The sequence below is a fragment of the Cavia porcellus genome, unplaced genomic scaffold (genome assembly GCF_034190915.1).
Source record: "Cavia porcellus strain 051 isolate PalLab524CR breed Dunkin Hartley unplaced genomic scaffold, mCavPor4.1 scaffold_10, whole genome shotgun sequence".
NCBI classification, from domain to species: Eukaryota; Metazoa; Chordata; class Mammalia; order Rodentia; family Caviidae; genus Cavia; species Cavia porcellus.
The window spans coordinates 76,937,752-76,949,865 of NW_026947493.1; the positions used below are offsets into that span (position 1 = coordinate 76,937,752).

General features: G+C 30.5%; 1 protein-coding gene across 8 annotated transcripts in view; it reads right to left on the reverse strand.

Annotated features, from left to right (window-relative positions):
• The window catches only part of Csmd3 (CUB and Sushi multiple domains 3), a 1,082,130-nt gene that overhangs the window by 498,300 nt on the left and 571,716 nt on the right, over nt 1–12,114 (reverse strand). The window lies entirely within an intron of this gene.

The following is a 12,114-nucleotide window of genomic DNA, read 5'->3' on the forward strand; positions in this document are numbered from 1 at the left end:
CTTGTTATCATCTGCACGCAAAGGTTGTGTTTCGCATTTTCTAACTAACTCCCACTCAGCCTTAGATTACATTCCACATTCATCTCAGGAAACTTTTCCTTGAAACCCAAATCAGGAACCTCATTGCCATCTCCAAAAAGCACAGATTTTCATTCTTAGCATTCATTGTACTTAAAATTACTTGCTATGGGTCCATTTTTTATTGTAACTAAAGTGAAAGCCATGACAAAGTCTCTCTCTGTCTCTGTCTCCGTCTCTGTCTCTGTCTCTGTCTCTCTCTCTCTTTCATCTCTTAATATATACCCCATTCCCTTCACAATTTTTGGCATATAATTACAACTCAAAGAATAATTTAAACGAGATTTTTAAAAAATATTGTACCACACTTGTTCAGATCCTGGGGGTGTAGAAACAAAGGGCTTAGTTTTTATGGCAGATTGAGATAAACATATTTAAATTGGACATTTTAGAAGCAATAATTTTGTGAAGGAACTTGATGTATTAAAAGAAAAATAAAATTTTAAGCTAATTAGAAAAAGAATAAAAATAATAAATCTTACTTAAACATGAGTTTTGATGAGTCACACCTGATAGCATTTATTTGGTGAGGCAGATTGAAATGTTGTCATGAAAATATCACAAAAAACATTGCATGTGTCTATGCAACTTTTCCTAGGCAAGAAAAAGCACTTTATACAGACTACAGAATTTAACACAACAAAACAAAAAATGCAAATGATATGAAGAGAAATCTCAAGACTTATAGAATGAGAATGTTAGTACATACTCCCTGGCTTATTGCTGATTAAAGATTACCAGAGAATATGGTATTAAACCACGAGATAAATCTGGGAGAGAACTGTTACATGAGAATTCACAAACAATAAACAAAATGGATGTACCAATATTTATTTTACCAAACGTAATAAACATAGAACTATAGAACTAAAACAAAAAAAAAAAAAAAAAAAGGGAAAAGTAATTTAGGCCAAGGTACTTGTTTTTAAAAATATGGAAAATGCCCTGATAGCAAATACTAAATCAGTGATGCACACAGAACACCCCAAAGAAAGAGAGTTATTTACATAAATGAATTTAGGCTCTAACCTAATTATACAAGCATCAAAATAAATCTCTGTAACTTGTTAATATTATGTTAATATGATATATAATTGGCTCTCTAAGAAGCTAGAAATTTCAGTTTGACTTTTCATGCAATTAAACATTGTTTTAAGTATCATATTATTTGAATACTATACTGAAAAATCCTTTTGGAAAAATATAATTTTCTCTTAAAAATATTCTATCCTCTAAGCATATTTGTTAGAATATTTTGATGCTCTTAGACAGATTTCACTCTAGTAAAAGGACAGGATACAGGAAAACAGGAAGTAGTTATGTAAAATAAATTGATGTAACAAAGCCTTACATAAATTTATTTTACTAATTCGATTTTTATAGCAGTAGGAAGCTAAAGAATGTATGAGAAGCTTAAGACAATCATAAATTTCTAACAACATCTTAGTGGATATTTATGCATTATTTATTAATTATTGAGTTTCTGCTTTAGTGCATTTTTTAAAATTAAAAATTTAAGAATTAACTTAATAACACAATAATTCTTATACAAAAGCCATGTTGGTTTTACATCAGTCTTGTGGTGTTCTTTCACAGAGCAGAGATTGGTGTATTTATAGAGCCATCCTCTTGAGTGGTGTGGAGTAGCATGGGCCACAGGATCTGTTTTGATGTATGAATTAAATAAAAGAAGCATACATGTAAATAATTATATTTCCAGCACAAATATATTTTGAAGGTGTATATTTAAAAGTCATTTTTATCTGAAATACAGCAGGACTTAATTTTGGGATTTATAAATGGTAGATTTTTCTTGAAGGGGAAGATTAAGAGGAGCAAAAAATTGTGTTTGTGGACACAAGTAAAACAATATAAGCATGTTTATGGAGACAAGGAAGGGTGACTCCAATTCCAATAAGAATCAGATCAAAGACCAAGGCAGGTATTTCTTAGATCTTCACCGCCAGAATCAAAAGATAAGTGCTCTAGTGTTTGTAGTGTTTTTATTTTGTATGGCTTTGCATGAACCTAAGTGTTTAATGGAAAATGGAATATGGATGGTAGTTCCCACCTTTATCTGTTACTTGTGTACAAATATCAACTTTCATAAATTCTGCTATATCTTTCTCATGCTTGTTTATCATAGATTTAATCTAGTTAGAAAAAATAAAGACGAATTTTGCAGAGCTGAAACACTTCAGCATTTAAAAATAATTTCTGAGTGGCTACTTTATTTTCTACCTAAATAATTTTGAATGTAGTATTGTTCTTGCTTTGTTAATTGTTAAACACTGCCAAAATATTCTGCTCCCAATTTTTTCCTTAATTCTTCAGAGTAATATTGCTAAAATAATACAGTTTACAATAATGTTCAGATTCAAGCACTAATGAAAAATATTAACATAGAAATTTTTTTATACTTTAAGGTGCAATAAACAATAAATTGGTCACACATAAATGTACAGTTTGATAGATTGTAACATATGATTACATGGGTGAAATCACTACCATAGTCAAGATATTGAATACATCATCCACAAAAGGATTTCCCAGTTTGTTACTAATTAATTCTCCTTTAATTAATCCCACTGCCCAGACAACAATCTGTTTTCAGAAACTATAGATTATAATTATTGTTTTCTGGAATGTTACATGAATAAGAGGATGCATCATGTACTCTTTTGAGGGGCTGATTTATTTCCATCAGCAATGATTTTGATTTTCATTCATCTTGCATGGGTTAATAACTTTGTGATTACTGATGAATAGCTATTGAATTGTGTACATAGAACTTATTTTCCTTATATACAGTATTCACATATGGATAGACATTTGGGCTGCTTCCAGTCTGGGGAGAAGTTTTTTTTATAAAAATTTGATTTACATATTCTTTGCAAATCTTTGTATGAACACTTGATTTCACTTATCTTGAGAAGATATCTAAGAGTGAAATGGTCGGTTTGTACAGTAGGTTTATGTATTAGAAACCACTAATGTGTTTCAAAATAGCTACCCCAATTTATCTTCCTTCTGATGCTGTGAATTTCAATTGTTTTGGTTTCTTACTAAACCAGTACTTTGAAATATCTGCTTGTCTAGTGAGTGTATAATGTTTTTATGCACTTGTTTGTTGTATTCTTGAATAATTAAAATTCCTTATATACTATCAATATCTGTCTTTATTTATGTATTTTTCCAAATATTATCTTCTGCTCTTTTCATTATCTTAATGGTACCTTTAGATAACAATGTACTTCTAATTTTGTTGAAGTGTAATTTATCATCTTTTCTATAGCATTTTAGTTGGCTTTATCGCTATTGCAAAACGCCATGGACTAGGTTAGTTAGCCAACAGATGTTTATTTCTCAGGGTCTAGAGTTTGGGAACTGTGAGACACTGTGTCTATACAGTTAGTTTCTGAAAAAGGCTCTTTTTGCGTCTTGCTGTGAGAGAAAATCCACAGCTTCTCTGGTGGCTCTTCTCACAAAGCACAGAGCTCATCAATGAAACCCAATTCTTGTGACCTTTTTGCCATCTCCAGAGCCCCATCTCTGTCTTCTGTCATCTTGGGGCATGAGGCTTCAATGTATGAGTTTTGGAAGGCCATGGATATTCAGTTCATGTATGCAAAATGCTATTTGTCCTTACAAGTTTGCCTTGCTTGAGGTAAGTGGACTATTCTTCTACAAATTATTCAACATCTTTCTGAAGTTTTATCCTTTTTGAATCTATAATCCATTTGAAATTGATTTCTGTATATTGTTTGAGATAATGGAGGGGAAACTTTTTTGTTTTTTAACATGTAGCTGTCTGGCTGTTTCAACACAAATAATGTAAACGAAACATGGCTCACTAGCTCTATATCTGATAAGTTCAGTGCTGATTTAGGGATTTTATTTACGTCCACAAGACTATGTTTTCCTTTCTGTTTATTGGTTCCCTTTGTCTCTGTTGCCAAGTTATTGACATAAGATTATAGACATTGAGAGTCATCAAGTGAATTGACCCTTGCAGTTTGGAGTCTCAGAAAAGAGATTTCCATTCACCCAGAATTTATACATCTTTTGCCCAGATCCTGGACTGATAACTGCATCAAAGGAAACTTTGATTAGTTCAGCCCAAACCTACAGCACCATACACAACTGGAAGAGATAAGGTTCATTAAAGCCTAGAGTGTTTAAATTGCTATAACAAAGAGGAAGGATTGCTTGTAAGGAGGCAAAAAAGAATATGCAATCAAAGAGAAAAATTATTTAGTATTTGAAAAATATTTTTAAATTAACATACTTATAAATAAACTACCAAGATAACACGTTCATTATTTTTAAAAGTCTTTGAAAGAAAACATATTTCTACATATTTGAAAATCATTGTCTTAAAATTTTCCAAAAATTATGATCTGAAGAGACCTAAAGCCAAAGGAGAAAATTAAAATTTGTTATTACCTTTAAGCAAAGTTATCTAGACTGTTTTATAGTTTTTTTTCACCCTAAAAAATGTGTTATTCAAAGTATTACAGAGCATTACAAAACGTCTGTACTGTATTGGCTTAGTATCAAAACTATTGAAACCAAATTTGATAAAACCACACCCCCCCCCAAAAAAAGTAGCCCAAATTTACAAATGTAATTGTATTCAAAAATTTTACTGAAAATATTAGAAATTTGACTGACAACTGTATTGACAGATTTGTCATCATGTTTTAAAAACATGGAAGTATCTACTAATATTAGAGAACCTACCAACATACTTGAGTGAATGACATAGTTAACTATGTTTGAATCACTGGGTGCTATAAGCTAGAGAAAAGTGCTTAACTTCCTAGAATGCATACACTTTGTTTTCCCAGTATCTTTGGTCAATGAATTAGATGTTCAAATAATAAAGCAGTTTCTATCAACAGAATAAGAAAGAAATCCAAGGTTTTTAAACTGTTACTTTAGAATGCTGGGAATTTTAGTGGGCTACAATAATCCCTGGCAGGAGTGATATTATAATTTCAACAATGCAGGCAAACACACTCAAGAAGAAGGAAAATAATAGAAATTGCTGAGCCCACATGACAATGCTAAACAAGCACCCAACTTTAGAGTCCATCTTTCTTGGGACATGTTGCTTAATAACAATAAACCTACACTTGTCCAGGCAATTATTACTTGATCTACCTGTAATTACTACTAAATTTATTTGTAATTATCTTGACGCTGAATGATAAAATAATTAAAATGAGCAGGAATATCAAATAACATAACTGAATACTACATATATATGAAAATTGACAAGTTTATAATAATACAAATGTAAAAGAAAAATAAACATGCTAAACAACAGCAAAATTAAAGCAAATATTTAAGAATAAAATTTTGAATAATAAAGAATCTATTTTTTAGGAATATAAAATTTAAATTTAGGAATAGGACAAGATCCAATGAGAAGACTTATGAGAAGACTATTAATATAAGACAAGTCCATATGTACATTTAATGCAATCCTAATGAAAATTACTTAGAATATTTTCAGGTTATTCAACAAAATTAATTTAAAACACAAGTGGAAGATAAATGTATAAGAATTGTCAGAACAATCCTAAAATGGATGTATCACAGAGCTTTACCAAAAGATATTTTGAACAGAAAAAATCTTAAAATTAGTGAAATTAGAACAGCTTGCATGATCTTAGATGACAAAAAATAGTTTCGTATATTCAAATGAAAAGCAAACTTCTGTGAGAAATGTATCATTGAAAATCTCTTGGGAAGTGATAAACTGTAGCATAATGATGTTAGCAAAATAATCTTTACATCTAGATGAAAACACTGACAGGACACGAAAATAAATTCCAAGTGGATTAGTGTGAGGGGACATACTGAAATATATTGCAACTTTCAAAAAATCACTGAAGAATGCACAACACATTCAGAAATTCAGGTGACATTAAGAATTGGCAGTTCACAAAAATAAACAAATAAATAAAAGCTTTGTATGGGAAACCTACATTCCATAGATTCATTATAGATGGAAGAAAGTATGTGTAATTTGTAATCTGAATTAATTTTAATATTCTTGTGACAAAAGTCCCTATATTTTGATAAAAATAAAAACTACACGAAAGAAAGTTGGAAAGGCATAGCCTAAGTTATATTGTGTGCCAGTCACATTGCTAGGCTATTCCATTAGAGCAAATTTATGCAAAAGCACATACAGAGTTTCAACAAAAGAGCTGGTTATTTCATTCTCACATTGTATGCGTGATATAATCAGGGAAGGTGGTGAATATGTTAGGGAGCTCTGTGCTCCATTTTCAGGCACACAGGCCTAAAGAGAAAGCGTTACAGATTCCTAACTACACAACGTGGCTGCCAAGGCTTCATTTTGGAAGAGAAAAACATCAGTACATTTGTCTGGGAGTGTCTCTGGTTCCTTTCATGTGTATTTTGTAGTCACATGATCACATTTCAACAGTACAGGAATGATAATTCTTTTTTTTACTCAAAATTAGAGGCAACCACATCAGTTGTGACCACTGATGACTTTCACAGAAAATAGAGCAAAATTTTCAAGAGAATAAAAACCTACTAGCTATAGTCATTGAAATTATGACACCAGCACTGTAGCTATAAAAATGATATAAAATTTAATATTCATCGAATTGGAAGTCATCTAAATGTTTGGCAACTTTTTATATTAAATGTAAGGAAAAGTCTCCATTTTGTATACAAAATTTAAGAAATAATTATTGAGAATATATTACTGATTTATTCCTACTGTTTTCAGAATTGAATTCTCTATTTTAAAAGTATAAAAGCATTGTAAAAGAATATTTATTTCAATATTAATATTGCAGAGAAGTCAATGAATTAAATGGTTATTTACTCACATTGATTGAGTCATGTCTATCTTGCTAACTATTGCATGATCACTGAGATTAAACAACAATGATCCACATTTGTTAACAGGAAAGATAGTCATGATACACTGATAAAAATATGTCTTTAGTAGAATATGCATATTATATAAAAATAAAACAAAAGTGAGAAAGATGGAAAGGAAAAAGAAGAAGTCATTGAGGAAGAGAGAAAAAATACAAAAAAGAAAAGAAAGGAAGAACTCTGTTTACTGTTGTAAATACAATGTAAAATCTACATGCCTGATATTTTGTGTTATTTTTACAGTTCTCATCATTATTTAAAATACTATCAGAAATTGTCTATAAAAATGGCAATATATCCACCAAAATGTTTGATGAATAAAAATCTCTATCAGTAAATAAACATTAAAAGAATGCAGTTTTTACTGTATTTAAATTAATTTTGGGTCTGATAGTTGTAAATAATCGATTTTGATTTTTTTGTATTAGGCTATTTTATCTTGACACATGCCCTAATTACTAAAAGACTTTGAATTTGGCAAACAATGGAATTTTTATGCCTCAGCTGTACAGTGAAGTACAGGGACTCTGAGTTCACAGTACCTCATTAAAATTAATGATTCTAAATATTTAAGGAAAATAATCATCTTTAATGAAAATGTTCCATTTTAAATTTGTGGGTCATTCCATAAAACCAGATGGCATCATCAAAATTTTAAAATTTGGACAAATATGTTAGTTGACAGCTATTTCAAAATTTAAATGTCTAAAGTTTAAAATTCAGCTTAGATGCTGAAAATAATGTATTTTAAAGAACTCAGCCTAAAAATACAGCATTTATGCCATGTACTATCCATGTGATTTTAATTTGGCTAATCTGATGTGCTTGAATTTCTTCAGATCAGTAGAGATAACATCATTTCTTACCTCGCTGGCTCATTGCAGTAATTCAATGAGACTACACATGCGCTTACAGGAGCACATGGCACTACATTATGGCACTAGCTACCATTCAACAGGTGTTAGATATTAAAACTGCTGTGAAGGATACATGCTGTCAGACAGTAAATGTTAAGTAAACAACTGTTAGCATCTAATTTCTAAATGGAGGGAGTAGTATCACTTTTATAACACTATAAAGACTAGAGATATGTTTGTTTATATTTCTGCCATGAGTTTTCAATTAAAGAATATCAATTAATTTATACGGAAAATAAAATAAACAATATGGCTACTTCCAACTGAGAATCAGGTAGGTTTTGCCTGTTATGTTTCTGTGTGTTCATTGATATGTCTATGCATACATGTGCATAGGTTTTGTTTTTGTATGTAGCTGATGACACAAGGAGAGCTGAGGAATTTAATTCAGCCTTTTGGTGCTTTAGGTTTGATTAACTTCATTTCTTCTTAAAATCCCTCATCACCTGGGATACAATATGGCATATTGAAAAAGAACACAATCAGCTGAGTTTTATCTGTGTTATGTTTTAAATTACTGATCTATTATTCACATTAATCATTAACTAATTCTTTCATTCATTCTTTTACATATTGTACACATTTATTACTTGATTAGTATATATTAAGCACTGCATAAGGAACTTTAGGCATTCCGAAAAGGAATGAACAAAGCGAACAAAGCTGACTACATTTGCTATCATCATAGTGCTCATATCCTAGTTTGCCCACCTGCAAAAGTGAATAATAATTCTTACCTCTTGCAGTTCTAATGAGATTTAGTGAGTAAATACAGGCACAAATATTGGAATACACAAGACTGGAACTGTTCATTACCCCTTTTATGCTCCGTAGTCTTTTTTAAGATGAAAATGAAAATATATCCAAAAAGAGGTGCAGTGTTAATGAATACTAATGTGTCTACTGAGAACTCTCTTCATTTTCATCCTCTTTGATTAATATGTATTTTAAATAATGGTAATAAAAATAAGGAAACAAACTAATGTCTCCAGTAAAAATGGAGCAAAGTGGACAGCAAGTTAATTCTCCTTTTCAATAGCAGCATCTAGTATCATATTTTGGCACATAATTTTAGTGAACACGAGTCTGGAAATAAGGATGGTCATATCTTGTTACATTTAATACAGATGTTACTGTTTGGAACAAGTTAAAAATACTTCTGAAAAATCTGGTTCCTTTTTATTAATTTCTTCTATAGTACATAGTAATCAGTTCTCTACTGTGGACATGATAAATCCTAATGGGATTAAATTATATTTAAAATACAAGCCTTTAAATTATATTTAAAATACAAGCCTATTTTATTGATTTGCAATATTTGATAGTCATTATATGTTTGAAACCTGACACTGTCCAAGATATACAGGAAAAAGGAAGCATAGATAAGTTGCAAAGATTAAAGCTGAAATTCTAAAATTAAAGGCAACCAATCAAATGTATATTATCTTGTATTCAAAGATAAATTTTTGTCTTTCAGTCAGTAAAATAATCCTAACATACTAATTTTAATTTCTTTTTATATTCTTAGAGTTTTTCATTCATTTGAAGAGAACGAAAAGCAGTTTTCCCCATTCTCATTCTATCAGCTTTAAACGTTTTTTTTCCAATTTTAGTTTTGTAATACATATACAATATTCAAATTATCATTATCATATTATCTTGACATCAATTTTCCAAAACTCTCACTTAGATAATTAGAAAACAACCATCAAAACCACATTGCAAGAAGAAAGTCTACAATGCATGCTTTAGTCATTACATTTAAAATTTTAAAACTTTAAAAGACTAACCACAATAAAATGTACATTGAACTTAAAGGAAAAGTACTTTCATTGCTAGCATAGATGAAATTTACAGATGAGAAAAATGAAGATGCCGTTATATCAAATCTGAAAATTTATAGCAGGTGTTCTATTTAGAACCAACACACTACTCAACAGAAAGCATGATAATTATGGGATTATTTTTAGCGGGTGAAATTGCTGAAACTATCTGTACATCAAAATTCAAAAATTTTCAAATTTAACCTTGCATCAACCTTAAGGTCTTGTTTTACATTAAAGAGAATGCAAAAATGTGATCCTCAGAGTAAAAAAAGGAGTAATATCATGAGAACATATTTTAGTGTGTATTACTTTATTTACCTAGAACAAATAATTTGTTCTTCTTAGCTGAATAATTTTGATGACGCAGCACAAAGAGCTACTAACAGAAGAAACAGCAAAGAGACACACTTAGTGTCTCTTTATTACTATTTTATGAAATAGAAATAGTCATCTCTGAGGGATAAAGAATTAAGGAAGATATTTGAAGGATTTGAAGATAAATTAAAATTGGAATAGTGATGCCTAATATTGAAAGAAGAAGAAATGTGTAACAACTTGCTGGGTTTAAGGAATTACAGATGACTTGATTTTAGACAAAAACTTAAATAAGGATGGAGAAAGCTGGACCACAGATTATTGAAGGCTTTAGACTTTGTTCTCAGGTAATAGAAAATTCAGCATTTTAAGCAAGAGTGCAATGTGTTCACATCTCTAATACTAGATGAACACTGTGAGTAATATTTAGCTTAGACTGGAAGACACAATATGAAAGGAAAGAAAAAACTGGGAATTATTCATTTAGAATCTCATAGCTTTATTTCAAATATCTCATCTGAATGATACTTATATCTGAATATTTGCACATACTTTATTCTGCCTGTTACTTTATGACTGAGAGAGAGAGAGAGAGAGGGAGAGAGAGAGAGAGAGAGAGAGAGAGAGAGAGAGAGAGAGAGAGAGAGAGAGAGAAAGGGAGAGAGAGAGAGAATGGGTATGTTCTTTCTATATTCGATAATTCACTTAATACATAGTGCACTGTGGATTCTTGGAAGTTTTAAATTACTATAGATCAAAACTAAGTGGAAAGACAATAAAAATGGTAAATTGTTCTACTTTTCAGTGTGCTCTCTATTCTTGAACTACAGCAGAACAGAGAGCTATGTAAATATCAACACAATTCCCCTACTATTACACCCTGATCATGAGCTTTAATAATTGTATGTTTTTGTTGAAGTAGCATCTCCAACAATTAACGATTATGAGATTTAAATGACTACAGGTTTTATGACAGGTACTATATATAAAATGAAAAAAAAAAGAATGTAATGATGCCAGATTCACTTAGTCCTTATGCTGGGCAAAATAAAAAGGAAAAATAAAATTAATCAATAGTTTAAATGTAAACTAATATTTCCTGAACTGTTGTAACTTTATGTTACTTACTGGGGGTAGATATGGATTTTAAACACAAGAAGAATATATTTCAAACTACGATCAGGCTAATCTTTTTTCAAACTGAAAATTACACAGATTTTCTGAACTATCCAAATTAATATTGTACCAAATTTAGTCGCCAGTTTAAAAAAATACAGAACAAATGTGCCTGGTCTCCCTGACAACATCATGCATTCATTTCAATGTGTCCGGACACAAAGGCATAGCAGTGGTTGAAAAAGGAAACTCAGATTAAAAATTATTAATATGCAAGGGAGAGTTTTTCACAGCATTGTTTAATTGATAAGATAGAGAATAAAGAATTTTAGCACAATGGTAATAATAAATTCAGGCCACATACATTATGATGGCCTGTTTTGCATTTTCTTTTCTTAAAGCAAAAGTTTTAATTGAATTTATTAACAGTTATGAAGTTGCAAATTTGCATTTCTAATAGGAACATTGTGTGTATATACTCACTTTAATCAAGGTTCAATATGTGTCCAAGATATGCACCCTTTAATAATCCATCTCATAAAATTAAGCTAGAATAAAAGTAGAACTAGAATAAAAGTTTTCTTTTTGCGTGTAATTAATCATTAATCTGTACCTTGACACAGTGGTATGAGTAGTAGGGATTTTATAATTTTGTGGTCTATGATTTACAAGAGTTAATCATATGTATTTGATCTGAAAACACCACTGACGTATTAGGTAAAAATCAGTACTGCATAATATTTGGTGATTTAATTCCATCACCGTTATATTTAAGTATTTAACACTTTGCAGACTTTTCCCAGGCACACTATTTAGGGAACATGAAATAGAATAATCTTTTCTGTGAAAGACTAGCTATGCAGAGCCGAAGAAGTACAAGGACAGCATAACGGACAGGGAAGAGATGAGGGATACAAAATAGACACATTTTA